This window comes from Canis lupus, chromosome 9, assembly GCF_003254725.2.
Source record: "Canis lupus dingo isolate Sandy chromosome 9, ASM325472v2, whole genome shotgun sequence".
Classification (NCBI taxonomy): domain Eukaryota; kingdom Metazoa; phylum Chordata; class Mammalia; order Carnivora; family Canidae; genus Canis; species Canis lupus.
In genome coordinates this window covers 25,932,453-25,954,341 of record NC_064251.1, presented here as the reverse complement: position 1 = coordinate 25,954,341, position 21,889 = coordinate 25,932,453, and the positions used below count along the sequence as shown (strand labels likewise).

Sequence of the window (21,889 nt, the reverse complement as noted above, 5' to 3'; positions counted from 1 at the left end):
GAGGGAGAAGGAGGCTCCCTGTGGGGAGCCAATGTGTGACTCGATCTTGGACCCCAGAATCACACCCTGAGCCAAAGGCAGACGCCTAACCACTGAGCTACCCAGACGTCCCTCTTTTTTCTTTTCTGATGATTCAGTCCTGACTCTAAGGACTCCCTTGAATGACCTCCTTTTAAAAAAGTATTTTATTTATTAATGAGAGATAGAGAGAGAGGCAGAGACACAGGCAGAGAGAGAGAAGCAGGCTCCATGCAGGGAGTCCAATGTGGGACTCCATCCCGGGACTCCAGGATTGGGCCCTGGGCCAAAGGCAGGCGCCAAAATGCTGAGCCACCCAGGCATCCTCTTTGAACGACCTCTTTTGCATGACTCAATCACAATATTCCAGATGCTTCAGCTTTTGCTGTTTCCTTGGCTCTCTAAGTGCTTTACACAATAGAGTGAATCCTGGGTGGGACAGGAGTTGGAGATGAGAAATATTTTATGTCCCTTCTTGGGAGAAGAGAGAGGCTTAAAGGCCTCCTGGCCCCTGTCCACTGTTGTTCTTCACATCAGGAAATAGATGGAGCAGATACTCCAGAGAAGAAAGCATTTTGTAAGAAGTCAGGGGACCCAAGTTTACTCATCAGGAGACTCCTGTGTGTCCTCAGGTAAGTCACCTAATCTCTCCGGGCCTGCTTTCCCAGTCTTTCATATAAATTGAATTATCCCACTGCAGCTTGACTCATCCTTTCATCTGAGGCTAGAAGAAGACCTAAGTAAGAAAGAATGTTAAAACTTAATGGGGATAGGAGGATGGGAGGGTGGGGTGGGGGAAACATCCTGTTGGATATAGTCTACTGGCCCAGTTAGAGCTAATTAAAATCACTCTTTCTCTTCCTACCCCCAGTCCATTTCCTCTAAGCTCTCAAAATCACTGGCCTGAGTCCAGATGATTCTGAGCCTTGCAGCCCTTTCTGCCTGGAAGGGAACCTAGGAGGGAGGGAGTCCCACAAAGCATGTGCACTCTGCTCCTCAGGGGCCTGAAGCTCCCTTCAGTTTACTCTGGTGTGACAGCTCTGTTTCAACCCCCACCTTGGAGAAGAGGCAGCTCAATATTTACCCAGCCAGAGAGGTTTGCCCAGAAGCCTGGCCTCCCTAGCCTGCTCCTGCTGGCTCTGCTCTGCTGCCGCCCCTTCCCTTCCTGGTTCATGGAGAGTTCAGCCCTAAAATGGCTAGCAGCCCCCCACCCCCAGCCCTGGCGGAGCCGGCTGTCCAGGGGATTGCTGTGGCCAGAAGGGCGGGGGAAGGGCCCCCGGTCGTGGGGTCATGCCCTGGTCTCTCCACTCTTGTTGGACCAGCAAGCAGTCGGGGCCTCCCAGAGGAGAGACGACTCAGCAAATGATTCTCCTTCTTTTGAGAGAAGGAGTGGAAATTGACTAAAATGAAACTATTGGGTCTTGGAGATGATCCAGGGCTGCAAAGGGTCATGTATCTGCACGTTATTAGTATTATAGATTATATTTAATCATAGAGACACTTGCAAACTTGTAATAGCCTGCACTTTTTTTCCAAAGACACTAAAAGAGCTCATACAATGAAGAGGTGACACAATTCTCAGCAACCATATATGAAAACAGTCTCTAACATTCTGTTAGAGAATGTAAGAATGTTAGAATCTAACATTCTAGCATTCTAATATTCTAGAATGTAAGGTCCATGAAGGCTGAGATTTTGTCTGTTTTGTTGATTGTTCTATTTCTGTGTGTCTGGCACATAGTAGATGCTCAGTAAATATTTGTGGAGTAAGTGAAGATTTTTTTTTTAAGATTTTATTTATTTATTCATGAGAGACACAGAGAGAGATGCAGAGACATAGGCAGAGAGAGAAGCAGGCTTCATGCAGGGAGCCCTATGAGAGTGAATGAAGATTGAAGCTAACTGCTCCTGTCTAGAAGGAGGGCATCCCAAAATTGGTGTCCTGAAAGGATATCAGTTTCCAATGTTTGATTAGTCCAAGAGTATTATCATCATCAGTGTACTACTATGGAGGTAATGAAAGTAGGGAGGGGGATCGAGAAGCATTTTCTTCCTCTACCATCTCCGTTGTCCGTTGAAGGTGTCTATCTCTGGCAAATGACAGTAAGTTGACTTCCTAGCTTCAGGGCAAGTCTGTTCCCAGGGCTCACCCGCAGAGGTTTTGTTTGGGGCTTCTTTAGGTTAGCAGGTGTAAACTCAAGAAAATACTCAACTCTGGAAATGTAAGGGATTTAAAGGCTCAGCTGTTTTTTTTTTTTAAGACTTTATTTATTTATTCATGAGAGACAGAAAGAGAGGCAGAGACACAGGCAGAGGGAGGTGAAGCAGACTCCATGCAAGGAGCACGTTGTGGGACTTGATCCTGGAAATCCGGGATCAGGTCCTGAGCCAAAGGCAGAAGCTCAACAGATGAGCTTCCCAGGCATCCCAGGTTTTTTTTTTTTTTTTTTTTTTTTTAAGTAATCTCTACCCCCAACATAGGGTTTGAACTTACTCACGACCCAAGATCAAGAGTCACGTGCTCTAGAGACTGAGCCAGCAAGGCACCCCTGGGTGTTTAGGTTGATAGAAATGTGGGTAAAAGAGGGACGGAGCAGCCATCCTTTTGCAGAGTGATCCAGGTGAGGAGATCTTGCTGAGGAGATCCTGGTGAGGTGCTCCTGTCACAAATAAGCCTTTCTTTTCCCTCTCCATCTCCCAACTCAACCCCACACAATCTAGGGTCATCCATACACGAATGGACCTAGGTTTCCTTTCATCTTTTCTAAAAATGTCTGGGTTGTCTTCCTCTTCTAAGGCCAATATGGTGACTTGGCACAGGGCAGTGTATGGACTTGTTGAGTCTGAAAGGGGATAGCGAGAGATGGCCACCTGCTGGAAGTTTCCAAGAGCCCTCAGGAGCATCACCCAGTCTAGCCTGGTCAGTTGCCATCGCTGGAAATTGCTGGCAATTGATGACATCCTTTTGCTTACTACTACCATAGATCTACACACATGGATCCTGATCACAGAAACAGGAACCTGACAAGTCAGGAAAAGGGAAGGAGGGGCGCCTGGGTGGCTCAGTCGTTTAAGCATCTGCCTTCGGCTCAGGTCATGATCCCAGGGTCCTGGGATTGAGTCCTGCATTGGGCTCCCTGCTCCATGGGGAGTCTGTTTCTCCCTCTCTCTCTCCCTGCCACTCCCCTTGCTTGTGCTCACTCTCTTTCTCTGTCAAATAAAGAAATAGAAATCTAAAAAAAAATTTATAAAAAAGTTAACAATGAATCTAAAAGAAAAGGAAAACTGTCAAGGAAAAGGAAAGGTCCCCTGCACCCTCTGCTCCACCTGGGGCTAGGTTTCTAGATCGGTAGGAACAAAGCTGAGAGAAGGGACTTCCTGGGCAGCCACCTGCAGGAAGGCAAAGGGCCAGGGCTTCTGCCAGGGTTCTCTGGTTCCCCATTTTGGATTGGCTGCAGGCTCTGCCAGGTGTTTTTGTCTTTTAGGATGGGGAGTCTGAAGAGGCAAAATCTGGATAACAGGTTATTTAGGGGAAAAGTCTTCCAGCTGTATGTAAGCAGACAAAGGCTGGTAGGTGGTGGAAGAGCTAACCCACTTTCTTCTTCAGCCCCGACTCTTCCTTCCCCCTCCACCACCTCCAGTTTCTCCTATTTACACTCCGTCAGCTTCCGGAACTCACTGTTCAATCCCCACCTTTGGGATTTGGCAGGAGAGATCCTACCCCAGGGACTGAAGCCACAAAGGCAACGTCTACCCCAGAGGAGGGGGGGGGGGTTAGCAAGTGCTGAATCCATCAGGGGGTCTCTATTCAGCTATTCAAATTCAGTAATTTAGGCGCATTGGAAATGAGGGAATTGCAAAGATGCCTTTGAAAGGGCCTGCATGCTTGCAGGCTCCCACCTATGGTGCGAACATTTCAAAACCTATTGAAATCCACACCTTGATATATTCCCGCAGTGTCCCCCGGCGTCCCCTCCACATTTGCAGACCGATGTATAAACAAGCACTGTTACTCGTGTTCTCAATCAAAAATCCAGTACACAGCTTCACAGATGTGGCTGCAACAGCTGGAGAAGTCGGGCTCCCTGGGAGACAGGTATTGTTAACCTGCGTGGAAACATTCTCTTTCTCTCCCATTCCTTTGAATTTGTATTTTTAAAAATTTTTATTTATTTATTCATGAGAAATGCAGAGAGAGAGAGGCAGAGACACAGGCAGAGGAAGAAGCATGTTCCCTGCAGGGAGCCCGATGTGGGACTCGGTCCCAGGACCCTGGGATCACGCCCTGGGCCAAAGGCAGATGCTCAACCACTGAGCCACCCAGGCACCCCTGAGTTTGTATTTTGACTGTCAGTGGTGCAAAGCAGCACTTCTGAGAAGTGTGAGTGGAAAACAGAAGGGTTCTCCGCATACAGGTGAAAAGGAGGAGGGCCTTTTGCTAAAAATTCGTCAAATTTATCTTGCCAGAATTCCCAGAATGGAAACGAAAAGGAAATAGGTAGAAAATTAATCAGCTCTTCAAGTTTGGTGGCCTGTGGCTAAGCACTCAGAGGGAAAGCAATAATGAAGACAAAGCAAAACAAACAATCCCAAACATGGCCAAGCTCTTACATTATCTTCATCGGATACTGAACATCTGCAAAGCTGACTTTTTCCTTGGTTTTCATTTGGGTGTCAGGACCCACAGTTTAGTAGACTTTATCTGCATCTTCCTGCCTCGACTAAGAAAAAGAGCTTGTGTTTATCTCTAGAATTTAATAATGAGGAACAAAGGGATGGATACTAAAATAAAAGGAAAATAGCACCCAGTTAGTGCCTATTACCAACCCCAGCTTTGTGTTCTTCAACATCCTAAACTGTTTGGAAAAAAAAAATCAGACTTTCAAGTGTGCGTTGTATAAATCTAACAAAAATAATCCGAGTGTGTCCCCAAATTCTGCCTTTATGAAAAACTCCTCTATTTCCCTAGAGAAAATCCCGTTTTTAAAAATTCCTCTTTTTAATGAGAGGCTTATCTACAATAGATATAGCTCTTTCTTCTGCCTCTTTATTACTTTCTAAGTCAAATGGATATAGGTGGCTGGAAAAAATTTAAAGCACATTTTACTTTTTTCCTTTTCTTCCTCCAGCTCTCTTTTACACAAATCTCCAAGGTGGGGTGGGAAATAGAATCCTAGGTTTGAATTTAATTTAGTCAGTACACAAACCTCTTGCCCTTATGTCTTCTGCGTTGGCCAGGTGCTGAGCTGAGCTGAATGTCAGATTCCTCCTTTGGAAAACAAGAAAAGACCTGATTCTCTTTTTTTCCATCTCTCCAGATCTTTTTAAATTTAGTTTTCAAATTTATTTTTGGTGACAAGTGTAAATGTTTGCTCAGTTGCTGAGACATAACTCAGATTCTTCTCTTAAGTCAGTTGAAGCCTAGGCAGGAAGCCTGAAGCCTTCCACCCTCTCCTTTCAACCAAGGCAGGGTTTAAGGTGCAGAGAATTTTCCTGCTGTCACAGAGGGTCTGACTAGGCACCCTCAGCATCCCTTCCCACCTCAGTCTGGGACTGGGAGCAGTTTCCTGAGTTACAGGGTCCACTCACCAATGAGGTCTGAAGCCCTGGTTTGGGAGAGGGAGAGAAAAGTTCACAGGTCCCTGATGGTCTGAATAGTGGGTGTTTCCATCCTAGGTGTGCCTGGAGAGAAAGGCCTCTCCCCCTCTCCTAACACGTACACACATACACACACACACAGTCCCCACAACAGTAAGCTTAATGGAGGAGTTTTGTTGTTTAAGGAATAGAGACAGAGGAGGAGTAAGTTACTTGTAAATCTGCTTCTAGTAGCAGGGAAAGGTGTTCTCTCCTGGCCTTTGGCAGATGTGGAGAGAGGTTCCTGCCCCCACATGAGATTGTACTCCAGCTTTCTGATTTGTACTGCCTTTGGATATTTTGATAACCATCTAGCTGCTTCTTAGCTCATAGAGAGAACTGAGGAATCTGCGTTGCCTCCCTCTCTTCTCTTCCCTTCTGTCTTTTCCCATGCACTTCCCCCCCGCCGCCCCCAAAACAGTCCACAAGCCTTTAATTTCTCATCAGGTGAGTGAATTTCCGGAGACCTACACATGCTGAAGTTGATGATTGTTGAGAATTTCCCTCTTTTCTCAGCCTCACTAGAGCCCCCCTCAGTAGGCCTTAGAGAATGAGGGTGGGGCAAATCAAAGCAAAAGAATAATGAAAAGCTTGGAGATGGGGGTGTCTGTATAGACTTTATTCTTTATTCTTTTTTTTTTTTTTAAGATTTATTTACTTATTCATGAGAGACACAGAGAAAGAGGCAGAGACACAGGCAGAGGGAGAAGCAGGCTCCCTGCAGGAAGCCTGATGTGCGACTCCATCCCAGGACTCCAGGATCATGCCCTGAGCCAAAGGCAGACGCTCAACCGCTGAGCCACCCAGGTGTCCCAGGAAATATTTCTTTATATAGACTAGGAGCTCATCTCTTTAGGACTTGCACCCATTGATCTTATTTTGCCACCTTTTGGAGTCAACAGAATGATTCTGAATTCCTTTTCCACATGCTACTCCTCCAAATATTTGAAAACATCTCTCATGTGTGTCCCTAGTTCTTTCCTTCTCTAGAGTGATACACATTCCCAATTGCTTCATTTGTTTCTCCTGAGACCAGATTTCCAGATCTTTCCCCATCTTGCTCTTCTTTCCTTAGTTAATATTTCCATAAAATGAAGAGCCCAGAATGGAACAGAAATTATAACATGTGATTGCATCAGTTCTAAGCAGAGTGGGAATATCACATCCCTTGGTCTGGTCACTATATTTCTGTTGAGACAGGCAGCAGGGCCTGGGCAGGAAAGGACTATGGGGCAGGCTGGTGGCTGGTGAGAAATGAGAAGGATCCTTTATCTCTTGCCAGTTGTGTTCATCTTCCTGACGTCTAGGGCTGCATCAGTCATCAAAACTATAATCCATACAAATCCCCAAGTTCTGGGAGGGGTGAGCACTCTCAGACTGGCAGCCATTTGTGGGGAACAAACATTTGCTGAGCGGAGCCTGTGTCTTTTGTGAGAAGGACAAGGAGCATTTGGAGTAGAGAAACCTTATGGACAGGTGAGAAGGAGAGGCTGTATTATCTCAAGGGCAGGAAGTGCAGATGACCTGGGCTAAGCCAGCTACCCCAGGTCATCTGCTCTTCCTTATCATTGCTCTCTGGGTAACTACTTCTTTCCTAATGCTTCACCCTGACCTCCCCTCTTGAGGGCCTCAGTTTTTTTTTTTTCCATTGTTGTTGTTATTGACATCCATATAGTACTTTGCTATTAGCCCTTACTTCTCATTGCATCTCTGGGAGGTTTCTATGATCTTTGTTCTCCCATACAGGGAACCCGAGGCACGGAGAAAATAAGCAATGTACCCAAGATTGCATATCTGAAAAGCAACATATGATTTTCTTTTTTTGCTTCTGGCCCTCAAGAATGTATATGTAAGTCCACATATTCAGAATATGCAATGCATTCAGGATCATGGCTTTTATTCCACCATCTTTGCTGCAGCCAAGTCCCTCACTATCAGGCCTTGTTCAGGGTCTTAGGTCATTGCCTTTTTCCTTTTAGGGAAGAGAAATCAAGCAGACTACCCAAGTATTGAAGATCACTGGGTTCGACTAGGGAATTGCTCTCTCTGTCTAACCTTTAAAGATAGAAAATTCCTGCAAATAGAGTCCAAGTCAAATATTGGTTGACTCAGAGGTTCCATGAAAACTTCTAATGGTCCAGGGTTTGCCCATGATGGGAGGTTTGCCTTAGGGATCTTCCCTTGGAGCAGTTTTTTCCAAGTTTGGAAAGAGGTAGACACTTTGAACATGACTGATCTTGAAGCTGAAAATTTAAGGTTTGGTATATTACAGCGAAGGGGGAAATGGGAAGGGGGCTCTTAACATGAATATGAGAAGGGTTGTCTTTGAGGACATCTCTTTCTAAGTTCTTATGATGGGCGTGTGGGGGCTATGACCTCCCAGGAAATGGGAGTCATGATTCATGGATGGATGAGAAGAAGAGGCTTTTAGCCCTGGAGTTAGAGACAGTAGCACTGCTCAGCTGCCTACTCTGATTTTTATCTATCATCTATCTATCATCTATCTATCTATCTATCTATCTATCTATCTATCTATCTATCATCTATCATCTATCTATTTTAAAAGATTTTTATTTTGTTTATTCATGAGAGAGACACATGAAGAGAGACAGAGGGAGAAGCAGGATCCCTGTAGGGAGCCTGATGCTGTACTCGATCCCCGGACCCAGGATCACTCCCTGAGCTCAACGCAGACGCTTAACTGCTGAGCCACCCAGGCATCCCTGCGTACTCTCATTTTTTAAAAAAGATTTTATTTATTTGACAGACAGAGAGGGAGAGAGAGCACAAGCAAGGAGGCAGGTCAGAGGGAGAGGAAGAAGCAGACTCTGCTGAGCAGGGACCCCGATGCAGGGCTCAATCCCAGGATCCTGAGATCATGACCTGAGCCAAAGGCCAGACACCTAGCCTACTGAGCCATCTAGGTGCCCTGATTCTCACTTTTTAAAAAGAATTTTATTTATTTATTTGAGAGAGAGAGCACAAGCAAGAGGGGAGAGGGAGAGAGATCTTACCTCAAGCAGCCTCCATACTGAGCGTGGAGCTGACATGGGACTCAATCTCAAGACCTGGAGATCAGGACCTGAGCCTACATCAAGAGTGCCACTCTTGGCCTTACCTACTGGGCCACTCAGCACCCTGCCTACTCTCATTGGAATCAGACTTCTTCCACATTCCTCATTCCCTGCCATTCCCCTCCAGGGCCTTGTTGGAGATCCTGGACATGGTAGACATATAGGTCAGGGCTTTGAAGACTTTGAGGAATAAGCAGATCAAAAGTTCTAATCTCCAATCTCTTCCACCTGCGAGACTCCTGACACTGGTCTGCAGAGCCAAACACAAAGCAGATGGAAGGCAGAAAGCTGGAGACCATGAGCAGCTTCCTATCCTATAACTCAGCCCAGGTCCTGGGGAAGCTATAGAGGGGTCCTGACAATAGAATGATGTGGAGCCTGGGGTGAGACAGGAAGAGGAGAGACGAGGACACAGAGCCCAATTAGGGGCAGTAGACCACTTGGGTCTGGCATCTGCTCTCTTATTTGATGCAAATGTTGCTTTAGTCCCAAAGAAGCTACATTCTGGGACTAGTTTGCTGTTTACTTAAAAATACGCAGACTTTGCAGAGCTCCAAAGGGGCTCCTGATAAGGGCATCTCATCATATCCTAGCAGCAGGGCAGCACATCGAGAACATGCAGAAACATCAAAAAACAACAACAACAAAAAACCCTTCCTTGATCAGATGTTGTAAAGAATTTGCCAAGTCTGCAGATAAGGAGACAACTAGGGAGTGCATGTGTGAGCCCCTCAGAGAAAACCCACTATTTTCTCCTTTCTTTTACCTTCCCTCTAGATGAGAATGCATTCCCAGCAAGGGGGAGGTTAGTGAGCATTGGTTGTGAGGCCACACAGCACAAATCACATATGGCCTCTCCTCACCAGGTGCTCCCAGTGCTCGATCTGGGGGATCTTGCCTTTCCTTATCGGCTCTGCAATGCAAGCTGTGGAGACTCAGGGCTGTCAAGGTAAAAGCCTATCATAGGGCAAATACCTGAATGAGAGAGACATATTTGAGAAAAAACAGAGAACATTTTCAACATATTTAGAGATCTCAGCCCTCATCTGGCTACAGAATGCCTTCACTTGAGCTTTTACCAGTAAGAGGTGTCAAACAAATTAAATAGTTGATGGGAAGGCAGGAGCCAGGCATCTTCCCAGTCTTCTTTTCATGTGTTGGAGCCGGCCTGGAGACAACCATGCTGAAATAATGGGTCTTGGTGATTTCACAAGCTACGGGACTCCAAGCACACCATATTTCACTTACTTTGTAGATAGTTACTCAGCCCCCTAACCAAAGGGAATATCAATTTTGGCTGAGGATCAGTAAAAATCATGAAACAGCAGTGAGAGTATGGAGGTGGGGTGGGCAGTGAGAGCTATTTTTTATAAGGTCCAGTTAAAGCTTTATGACTCTTTCCACTCTTACTTTCTTTCTTTTTTTTTTTCACTCTTACTTTCATCCCTCCCATCATCAGCCTTGCTTGTTAACTGAGGCAATAGAGGCCAAAGGAATTTCAATTAGTTGGAGGCAAGACTGGAAGAAAGTGAATGCTCTTTGCACATGACAACTTTGTAGGGAGGGTCCTAATGGAAGATCAGTACAAGCCCATCAAAATGTAAAGTAAGTAAGTGAAGTCTATTTTGAAAGGTCAAAATTCTGAAATGTGGGGCACTTGGGTGGCTCAGTTGGTTAGGCATCTGATTTCAGCTCAGGTCATGATCTCAGGGTCCTGGGATGGAGCCCCACATCAAGCTCTACGCTCAGCGCGGATGGAGTCTGCTTCTCCTTCTCCCTCTGCCGCTCCCCTGGCTCGTGCATGTGCTCTCTCTCTCTTTCACTCTCAGATAAATAAAATCTTTTTTAAAAAACTGAAATGTACAATAAGGTAAGGAAGAGACCAATTCCAGGTTGTTGTATCTGCAAATGTTATTAAAATATGGCAATGACTGGAGGACAAAAAAAGCTTAGAGTGTGAATGAGGTCACCAGCTTATGGAATGAAGAGATACAGGGTTTTAGGAGGGAGGTTGTAGAAGTGTGAAGTGTGAAGAAAGGAGTTTGGATGTCTAAATCAGTCTGTCCATCTCCTTTTAGAATTGTATATGTGTTCCTGACATTCTTGGCTTTTCATATTTCCTTGAGATCTGATTTTACCTGGTTATTTGTCCCTCCAAAACATGATACTCATTCTCTATTGGCTTTTAATAAGCTCTTCTATTTGCTGAAATGATTTTCTACCCATTCTGTGTCTGAAGAATCCTTATCTATTTTCCAAAACATAGTTCAAGTTTCACTTCCTCGAAGAAGCCTTCCTACCATCCCTAAACAGGATGAATCTCTTTCCGTTTTGTGTTGCTTATACTTCACTAATCCTGCTGCTGGGCACTTAGCACATTGCTCTCATCACTTATTCATATGTCTATTCATTTCTATATCCTTAGTACCTAGGTAAAATATGTCTGGTAAATAGATATGAAATATTGAAAAGATAAATGACTATAAGAGTAAAGGTGAGCCAGATCCAACGCGTAGCATAGATGGTATAATATTAATAACTGACAGATACAGCAAATTTATTTAGTTTTTGGTTTTATCTCTTCTCCATATGATATAAAGGTTTCCTTTTTCTTTTTCTTCATGAGAGACACAGAGAGAAGGCAGAGACATAGGGAGAGGGAGAAGCAGGCTCCTCGCAGGGACCCTGATGTGGGACTCCATCCCGGAACTCTGGGATCACGCCCTGAGCTGAAGGCAAATGCTCAACTGCTGAGCCACCCAGGTGTCCCAAGCATGGTCCATTAAGACTAATATTTTCCTCGTGCTTCTGCTCCCACCAGCCACTTATGGAGAGCCTATCAAACATTGGCTTTTGTTTCATGCCTTTTACATACATTGTCTCATCTAATTCTTGTCACAACCCAAAGAGGAAAAGTATCAATATAATTCTCATTTTGTATCCTGTGGAACCCAAGATTTACAGAGGGTAAATGACTTGTCCAGGGTCACACCACGGATACTAAATTTCTATTAACACAGTTAATGGGGGCACTTGGGTGGTTCTGTTGGTTAAGCATCTGCCTTTGGCTCCAGTCATGATCCTAGAGTCCTGGGATCCAGTGCCGCATCCAGCTCCCTGCTCTGTAGGGAGTCTGCTTCTCCCTCTACCCTACCCCGACCACCTGCCACTTATGATCTCACTCTCCTTCTCTCTGTCTCAAATAAATAACATCTTTTTAAAAAATACAACTAATTGTTATTTTTTTGTTTCGTTGGATTTTTTTTTCAGTCACATCAGACTTAACTTGTGGAAAAATCTAATTATTCTTGCATATGTGTTGGCTTGATTGTATTTTCTTCAGCTGAGTCCATACAGTGATTTAAATATTTTTCCGAACTTTCATCATGAAAATTTTCACATATTAAGAAAATACTGAAAGTGTAGTACAATGAACACTACATCTACCACCTGAATTCAGCAGTTAACCTTTTGCCAGGTTGGCTTTATGGAACTCTTCATTTAGGTGTCCGTCCTTCCACTCATGCATTTGAAAATAGGTTGCACTTCACCCTTGTATTTTTCAGTCTGCACTTCCTGAGAATAAAGACGGTGTTTTATATAATCACAGTACCATTATCATACCTAAAAAGTTAGCAATAACATGCAATACATATCAAATTTTCCTAACTTCCCCAATAGCTTTTTTAAAAATTGTGATAAAAAAGTTGTGATAAAGTACACATACAACCTACCATTTTAATCATTTTCAAGTGTATGGTTCACTAACTTTAAGTACATTCACATTATATGCAGCCAATTCCAGAACTCTTTTCATCTTAAAAAACTGAAATTCTCTATATTTTTTCAAGATTTTTATTTATTTATTCATGAGAGACACACAGAGAGAGAGAGGCAGAGACACAGGCAGAGGGAGAAGCAGGCTCCCTGCAGGGACCCCGATGTGGGACTTGATCCCAGGACTCCAGGATCATGCCCTGAGCTGAAGGCAGATGCGCTTAATGGCTGAGCCACCTACGCATCCTGAAACTCTGTATCTATTAAATAATCACTTTCCTTTCTCTCCTGCTTCCAGCCCCTGACAACCACATTCTATCTCTATGGATTTGACTACTCAAAATTGTACCTCATATACCTAGAATCATGCAGAATTTGTCTTTTTATGATTGGCTTATTTCACTTAGCATAATGAACTCAAAGTTTATCCATGTTGCATCATGGGAAATGTAAAATTTCTTTCCTTTTTATTTATTTTATTTTTTAAAGCTTTTATTTATTTATTCATGAGAGACACAGAGAGAGGCAGAGACATAGGCAGAGGGAGAAGCAGGCTCCATGCAGGGATCCCGATGAGGGACTTGATCCTGGTGAGATCATGGTGAGAACAGCTCAGGATCACGCCCTGGGCTGAGAGCGGCGCTAAACTGCTGAGCCACTGGGGCTGCCCTCCTTCCTTTTAAAAGCTGGTTAATAGTACATTGTACATCTATGCCACATTTTGTTTATCTATTAATTTGTTGTTGAATATTTGGGATGCTTCCATGTTTATTTGTGAATAGTGCTGCTATGAAGAAATATCTCTTTGAGACCATGCTTTCCAACCTTTTGGGCATTACCCAGAAGTGGAATTGCTGGATATATCTCTGTTTGTAAAATATATTTATTTATTTTGGTGGGGGGAGGGGAAGGAGAGAGCAAATCTCAAGCAGACTCCCCACTGAGTGTGGAGCTGGATGTGGGGTTGGATCTCATGACCCTGAGAGCATGACCTGAGCCCAAGTCAAGAGTTGTATGCTTAACCAACTGAGCCCCCCAGGCCCCCCATGATAAGTCTTAATTTTTTGAGGAACCACCATACTATTTTCCATAGTGGCCATGTCATCTTACATTCCTACCAACAGTGCACAAGTTTTCCAATTTGTGTATGTCCTTACCACCACTTGCTATTTTCTGTTTTTTTTCCTAGTACCCATCCTAATGGGTGTGAGGTACTATCTTATTGTGGTTTTGATTTATATTTATATTTATATATATAAATAATTTAAAAGATTAAGCATCTTTTAATGTGCTCATTGGTCATCTGTATGTCTTCTCTGGGGAAGTATCCCTGTGGGGAGCTTGATGTGGAACTCGATCCCAGGACCCCAGGATCATGACCTGAGCCAAAGGCAGACGAAGGCAGACATTCAACCACTGAGCCACCAGGCACCCTATTCAAGTCCTTTGGCCATTTTCAGAGGGCTGTTTGTTTTCTGTTGTTGTTGTGGTAGGGGTTCATTACATATTCCAGATATTAACTCCTTCTCAGATGGATGATTTGCAAGTCTTTTCTTCTATTCCATGGGTTGCTTTTTCACTCTTGCTGATTGTGTCCTTCGAAGCAGCAATGACTTTTGGAATTCAAAATAGCTTACTTTTATGTCAGTTAAACTGCATGGCTTTGCATGTTTTCATCTCTGCCTAGAACGCCCCCCACTCTTTCCTTTGTCTGAGTGACTCCCATGCATCCTCTAAACTCAGCCCAGTTGTTACTTCCTCCACTCAGTTGGAGTTAGGAGCCCTTCCCCTAGATCCTCATTCTCTGCATGTGCCTCTACCACAGCCTTTGGTTTTGTGCATTCTAATCCTCTGATTACCTTGAAGGCAGAGATCATCTTGTTAGTCCTGCTTTTCCCAGTACCTACTCCATTTGTTGGCTCTCTGATGCCTATTGAACTAACAAATAAATGTTAAATTGAGCCCAACGTACTGAAGAGATCCAGAGGAGGTTGACCAAAGGAGGAGAGTGATGATGATGATTATAAAGCATATGTATAATGTTTTCATGTAGGCATGTATTATCTCATTCCTTCCCCACTCCACGTTTATTGAGGTAAGATTGACAAAATTATATGTATTTAGGTTGTACAACATGATTTTTTATTTTTATTTTTTAAAATATTTTATTTATTTATTAGAGACACAGAGAGGCAGACACACAGGCAGAGGGAGAAGCAGGCTCCATGCAGGGAACCCGACGTGGGACTTGATCCAGGGTCTCCAGGATCACACCCTGGGCTGAAGGTGGCGCTAAGCCACTGAGCCACCCAGGCTGCCCCTACAACATGATTTTTTAAAAAGATTTTATTTATTTATTCATGAGAGACACAGAGAGAGAAAGAGGCAGAGACATAGGCAGAGGGAGAAGCAGGCTCCATGCAAGGAGCCTGATGTGGGACTCAATCAGGGATCCCGGGATTACACCCTGAGCCAAAGGCAGATGTTCAACCACTGAGCCACCTAGGCGTCCCTACAACATGATTTTTTTAAGGTGTACAATGTGATGATTTAATAATATGTGTATGCATTGTGAAATTATTACCACAGTCAAGTTAATGAACACATCTGTCATCTCACATAGTTTGTGTGTGTGAGTTTGTGTGTGCATGGTGAGAACACTCAAGATCTATTCTCTTGGCAAATTTCAAGTACACAATACAATGTTATTAACTATAATCACTATGCTTATACCTTAGTTCCCCAGAATTTACTCATCTTAAATCTGAAGATTTGTACTCTTTGACCAACATCTCTCCATTTCCCTGCCTCCAGGTACCTGACAACCTCTGCTTTACTCTTTGGTTCTACGAATTCAACCTTTTTAGATTCTACCTATGAGATCATACAATATCTATCTTTCTGTGTCTGGCTTATTTCACTCAGCATAGTGTCCTTCAGGTTCATCTATATGTGCTTGCAAATGGCGTGATTTCTTTCTTTTTTTATGGCTGAACACTATTGCAATATATGTAAATTTTTAAAAATTAAAGTACAGTTGACATACAATGTTATATTAGTTCCAGGTATACAGCACAGTGATTTGACAGTTCTAGATATCATGCTCACTGTGATAAGCATGGTTACCATCTGTCACCATGCAATGCTCTTACAATATTATTGACTATATTTCCTATGCTGTACTTTTCTCCTCCTCATGACTTATTTATTTAATGACTGGAAGTTTGTACCTTTTAATTCCCCTCACCTATTTTGCCCATCCTCCAGCCCCTCCCTTTTGGTCACTCCCAATGTCCTCTTTTTTTAGTTTTTTTAAATTTATTTTTATTTTTTATTTATTTATTTTTAATTTTTTCCCAATGTCCTCTTTATACTTATGATTCTGCTTCTGTTTTGGGTGTTTTTTTTGTTTTGTTTTGTTTTTTTTCTTTTTTTTAGATTCTACATATGAGTGAAATTATTGGTACCTGGTTTTCTCTACTTCACTTAAGGTATACCCTCAAGACCTATCCATGTTGCTGCAAATGGCAAGATCTCATTCTTTTGAATGGCTAAGTAATATTCCACTCTGTGTACAAGCCACATCTTTATCATGTAACTATTGATGGACGTTTAAGTTGTTCCCATATCTTGACTATTGTGAATAATGCTGCAATGAACATGAGAGTGCAGATATCGCATCAAAATACTGATTCTTGGGACATATCCCTATGGTCAAGTGTCCTTCATGCTTCTTTGACAGCATGAAGTCAGAGGCATCCAGGAGATTGAGGGACCTGATCAATCAGGGCAGCCCTGAGCTCCTGGGAGTAATGACTATTGGAAGGACATTGATGGCTTCATGTTCAGGATTTAATAATCCAGACACATATTGTATTCGCCTTTCAGGGAACCCCGACCTTCCTTTCAAGTCCTTGGCCTCCATGTTCATTAAAAAATTTGATCGCCAGTGACCTGGGCCCCAGTGCAGCTGACACAGCCTTGGTCCTTTCATTTCTGCTCCGGCCCTGATGTGCTCCAGGGTTGCAAAATAGCCAGGGCTCAGTGGTGAGAAAATAACTTGCTGGAGAAATCTGTCTGCAGCAGGGAACTTCAGTGTAGAAATTAGAGGTTTTGCCCTGCTGAGCAGGAAAATATTGTTTTCTTGGGCCACCAGGAGGCAGGGGTTGGGGCAAGGATGAAATCCTGAATTCTCTTCTTTTGAAGGGAAGAAAAACAAGAGAGAAATAGCCATCTTCTCCAGCTGAAGCCAAAATAGCTTTAGGGGCAAACTTTGGGTCACACATCCCCTTCTGCTCTCCTCTCATGCCTTTAAAGTCTGGATGTAAGACTGAACTCCAAATAATTTTTGAAGGGGCGATTTGGTTATGTCCTGGACAGCTTCTTTTTTTCAAAGTGTAATTTTGAGGTCTTAACTTTGAGGTCTTGCTGTCTCTGTAATTCTCACTCTGAACCTTAACGGAGATACAGCCCTGGAGACCTGACATAGTTTGACATTTTGCAGGCCTTGACATTGAACAAGGACATGGAGTATGAGAAGTGAGTCTCTGGTCCAACAGAACATGCATACTGAGGGGATTCTTTGAGACACACTGAGTGATCCATTCTGTCTGGCCCAGGTGCCTTAGTGACAGCATTTGCAATGTGACCAGCTAGGCTTAGGGGCACAACCCAAAATTGAAGAACAGGTTTTTCTTTGGCATAACCTAACACTTAACAACGGCCTCAATAAATGTTTGTTCAGAGCATACTTGGTGCCACAGAGTGAGAGGCGGGACATTAAGAACCCATGCTTGCATAGCACTTCTTTTTATAAGGCCCTCTCAAGGCAGCTCATTTCTACAAGAGCTCTGTGAAATGTATATGGCGAGTATTATTATCATCATTTTATAGGTGAAGAATCTGAGAGTCAAATAAATTAAGTGATCCGCCTAGAGTGGAACACTTCTCTAGGCTCTAAATTCCACATTCCTTCTCTTATTAAAATAAACCTAGACTTGTGGCCAAAATATCTAGCTTAAAACAGACTCTACCTGCATAGGGAGGTATGGACAATGTAAGATTGGCCTTGATTGATAGGTGTTGAAACTAGGTATCGTTAGGTTTAGGAGAGTCCATTCTATTCTGTCATTTATGTATATGTTTAAATTTTTCTTTTTTTAAAAAAAGTATTTATTTATTTACTTATTTATTTATTTGAGAGAGCGAGTGCGAGCATGAGTGGGGTGCAGGGCAGAGAGAGAGGGAGAAGCAGACTCTCCACTGAGCAGGGAGCCCGGTGTGGGGTTCAATCTCAGGACTCTAAGATCATGACTCTAAGAGCCCAAGTCAGATGCTCAACTGCAGAGACGCCCAGGTACCCCTGCTTGAAATTTTCTATAATAGGGTGCATAGGTGGCCGGCAGTTGAGCGTCTGCCTTCGGCTCGGGTCATGAACCCAGGGCCCTGAGATCGAGTCCTACATCAGGCTCCCCGTGGGGAGCCTTCTTCTCCCTCTGCCTGTGTCTCTGCCTCTCTCTGTGTCTCTGTCATGAATAAATAAAGTCTTTAAAAAAAAAAGAAATTTTCTATAATAGGAAGTTTTAGGAATGCCTGGGTGTCTCAGCAGTTGAGCTTCTGCCTTTGGCTCAGGTCATGATCCCAGGGTCCTGGGATCCAGTCCCACAATGGGCTTCTTGCAGGGAGTCTGCTTCTCCCTCTGCCTAGGTCTCTGCCTCTCTCTGTGTCTCTCATGAATAAGGAAATAAATAAATCTTTAAAAAAATACAAAGTTTAAAAAAAAGAATAAAGCCATATTCTGTGCTCAAATCATACCCCTGTGAAGCAGTTCTGAGATAAATCTCACTTTCCTGTCTCTAAGTTTGCTTGATTGGCTGAGATCTCATTACAGACACCAGCTGCCATTTATTGAGCCTTTATTGTACCGGGTACTTGGGTAAGTGCTTCCTTCTCGCGTTTCATTGTTTGACCCTTGCAACCATGCTGTGACTGTACCACTGTCCCTGTCTTGCAGATGAGGAAAGGCTTAGTGAGGTCACATAACTGGCCCAGATCTCATAGCTAGTATCAGAGCTGGGATTTGAACTCGGGTCTGTCTGGCCAGAGAGCCATATCCTTCACTCTTGCTTCCTACTTTACAACCAGAGGTGGAACACCCTTTCGGAGGCAGTACTATCTGAAGCGTGCTTTTGTTCTGATCATCTTACAAGGAACTCTGAACACGGGATTGGGGACTTTCTCATCTGGAGAAATGCTGGAAAAATAGGACTTCTACTTAGGGACACTCTTTCATTTGGCCAGGCCTGTCCGTCCTCACCTCCCTCCTGGGATTCAAGCACTTAACTTTGTTTTGTCATCTCAGGTGGATGAAGCTGAGCACAGGGAGTCATAGGTATTTTTTTCAGCTCCAGAAAGTGGACCTTCTACCAAAGAAGTGGGAGAGGGAGGGGATGACTGCCTTCCAACGAGATTTAGGTTCCAGGTCTCTTCATGAGTTCACTGAGACTGACAATTTTTTTTTTTAAAGATTTTATTTACTTATACATGAGAGACACAGAGAGAGAGAGAGACACAGAGAGAGAGAGAGAAAGGCAGAGACATAGGCAGAGGGAGAAGCAGGCTCCCCACAGGGAGCCCGATGCAGGACGTGATCCCAGGCCCCAGGGATCACAACCTGAGCTGACAGGAGACACTCAACCAATGAGCCACCCAGGCATCCCAGAAGACCAACATTTGTCCCCTAGTTGGACTATCCCAGGTTAAAGGACAGCAAAACCAGCCCAACTGGAAGGCCTCCCCTTCAAGTCAGCTGAAGCCAGTACGGGTGAGGCCTCCCTCCACCCAAGCAGAGCCTTCTCCCGCCAGCCGGGAAGAGCCCTGGGCTGTTATCTAGTGTGATATCAAATATTTAGTTGGAGACCGTTCAGAGCTTTAGGGCTTCAGGGAACTGTTTAGATATCAGATTCTCTCCTGCCAGGTCAAGCAAACCCCCTGTGGACGGCCGGCCGGGTTTCCTCAAGCCTCTTTCCCAGCAGCCAGTTATCTTGCGCCCTTTCAGGTGCCGTCCAGCTGAGAGGCCCCAGGCCTGCAGAAGCCGTGCTTCTAATCCCTGTCTCAGGCTCAAGCAGCCGCAGTGGGCGATGGAAGTTGTTTACAGAAGATGAAGGCTCGCTGCCCTGCACCTGGTTTCTGTCTGGCCCGTGCTGACGGGGATGAAGGATCCTTCATTTATCTCAGCCTCTCTTCTCAGGCAGCTCCTGCTGTCATGGCAAGCTCGGGCCCAAGGCAGCTTGGACTGGCATATCGGTCCCTGATAAGCAGCTTGCTGAGGGTCCGGGGAGAACACTTATAGGGCTCCATACCTCCCCGAAGCCCCCACTCCAGGCTAGGGGGAGCAGGGCTGGACTGGGACGGGGGCTGCTGAGGGTTTCTATGGAAGGTCAAGTGGCCTCCATTCCAGCTATCTGGAGGGTAGGGCCTTGTGCTCTTTCTCTACTTACAGATTTGGGAAACAGGTAGCCAAATAACGCATCTGCCCTTTGTGCCTCCATGGAAGTAAGAGAGAAAGGGCATCTACTAGGCAAAGGGCATAGAGATGATCATGTTTTATAAGGTACAGGGGCACACAAAGTAGAGGAAGGCCCACGGGGGCAGACATAGCAATCTGGAAGGACGAACATGGGTGTGGAGAGTGTGGAAGCCACCTCCATAAAAGTCACTGAAGATAATAACTAACGTTTATGGGGTGCTTACCAGGCGCCCAAGCCCTGTGCTAAGCACTTGATCTCATTTAATCCCAAGAAGTAAATACTCTTATTACATCCGTTTAACAGATGAGGAAATAGGGGTTTAGAGAGATTAAGTATACAGCCAGTAAGAAGAGCTGAGATTAAACACGGGATAACTTGGCTCCACGGCCCCAAGCGTTTAACAACCAGGCTGTAGCGGACAGACACCGCAGGTGATCGAGTCTGGGGCACAGAGTTACATGGCCACTGATGTGTGTTGAGGAATGTTGGTGCCTGATTTTTCCTGGTGATACCCTGGTACTTGGAGTGACATCCCGGTACACTGTGGAGCCTGGAGTGAGGAAGCAAATCCAGATGGGGAGTTAGGAGAAGCAGATAACAAAGGGTAAGTGTAAATCGGCCCCTCTGGGAAGCTGAATTTGGAGATGAGCAGGAGACCTCAGCGCCCTAACAACTTTCCATGTTTCAATGGGGCAGATTTCCATGAAAACAACTGTTTCCTTTTTTTAAATTTTTTATTTATTTATGATAGTCACAGAGAGAGAGAGAGGCAGAGACACAGGCAGAGGGAGAGGCAGGCTCCATGCACCGGGAGCCTGATGTGGGATTCGATCCTGGGTCTCCGGGATCGCGCCCTGGCCCAAAGGCAGGCGCCAAACCGCTGCGCCACCCAGGGATCCCGTCCTTTTGACTCGCATAAATCCACCTACTGCCTTCCACCTTCCTGGAAAAAGTCAATAGTCTTCTGAAAATGAATCCCAATAGTAGATACAGTGGTGGTACTCTCTGGATAGAGCAGGAAGTTAATAATCTCAGATGTTGGAGTCTACTCCAAATAGTTGAATAATGCACTCACCCTCTGGGGGTGGGGGTGTCTCCTCCCTCCTGGGACAGATGTTTTGAGTTGTTTGGACAAGTCACCACTCTCCCCTGCATTGAAGGAATGTTAGGCCTGGCCAGGGCCTCAGTCCCAGAAAAGGTGTCCAGGACTTAGGAGCTCTGTGTTCCATGTTTGATTCTTCTTCTCCTTCTTCTACTTCCTCCTCCTTCTCCTCCTCCCCTCCTCCTCCTCCTCCTCCTCCTCCTCCTCCTCCTCCTCCTCCTCCTCCTCCTCCTCCTCCTCCTCCTCCTCCTCTTCTTCTTCTTCTTCTTCTTCTTCTTCTTCTTCTTCTTCTTCTTCTTCTTCTTCTTCTTCTTCTTCTTCTTCTTCTTCAAAGATTTTAGTTATTTATTCATGAGAGACACACAGAGAGAGGCAGAGACATAGACAGAGGGAGAAGCAGTCTCCTTGCAGGGAGCCTGATGCAGGACTTGATCCCAGGACGCCGGGATCACGCCCTGAGCCAAAGGCAGACGTTCAACCACTGAGCCACCCTCAGTGAGCATCCCTGAGTGAGCTCACTGAGCGTCCCTCCATGTTTGATTCTACCACTGAGTTGCTTAATGTTCAACATTAGGAAAGAGGCTTGACAATCCCTTGCTCTCCTCTCTTGCAGTAGAGAAGTTTATCCTACTCCCCAACATCAAAATGTGGCAAGAACAAGGACAAATGGGACCACTTAAAATAAGTGTCATCTACATTTAGGGCAAGGTGGCTTTGATAAAGGTAAGTCTGTGCTTCTTCTCTCTCTACCT

The 21,889-nt window shown here is 44.6% G+C and overlaps 1 long non-coding RNA gene across 4 annotated transcripts in view; it reads left to right on the top strand.

Moving 5' to 3' along the window:
• Window positions 1–272: 272 nt before the first annotated feature.
• LOC112655442 (uncharacterized) overlaps window positions 273–21,889 on the top strand; it is a 29,424-nt gene continuing 7,807 nt past the window's right edge. For 3 of the 4 annotated variants that reach the window (XR_007413205.1, XR_004819111.2, XR_004819110.2), the window contains exons 1-3: window positions 1,702–2,121; window positions 3,976–4,114; window positions 21,751–21,860. This is a non-coding gene — a long non-coding RNA (uncharacterized LOC112655442). Of the gene's footprint in view, window positions 651–1,701; window positions 2,122–3,975; window positions 4,115–21,750; window positions 21,861–21,889 lie in introns of those variants that run through there. The other variant, XR_007413204.1, reaches the window with a different exon arrangement.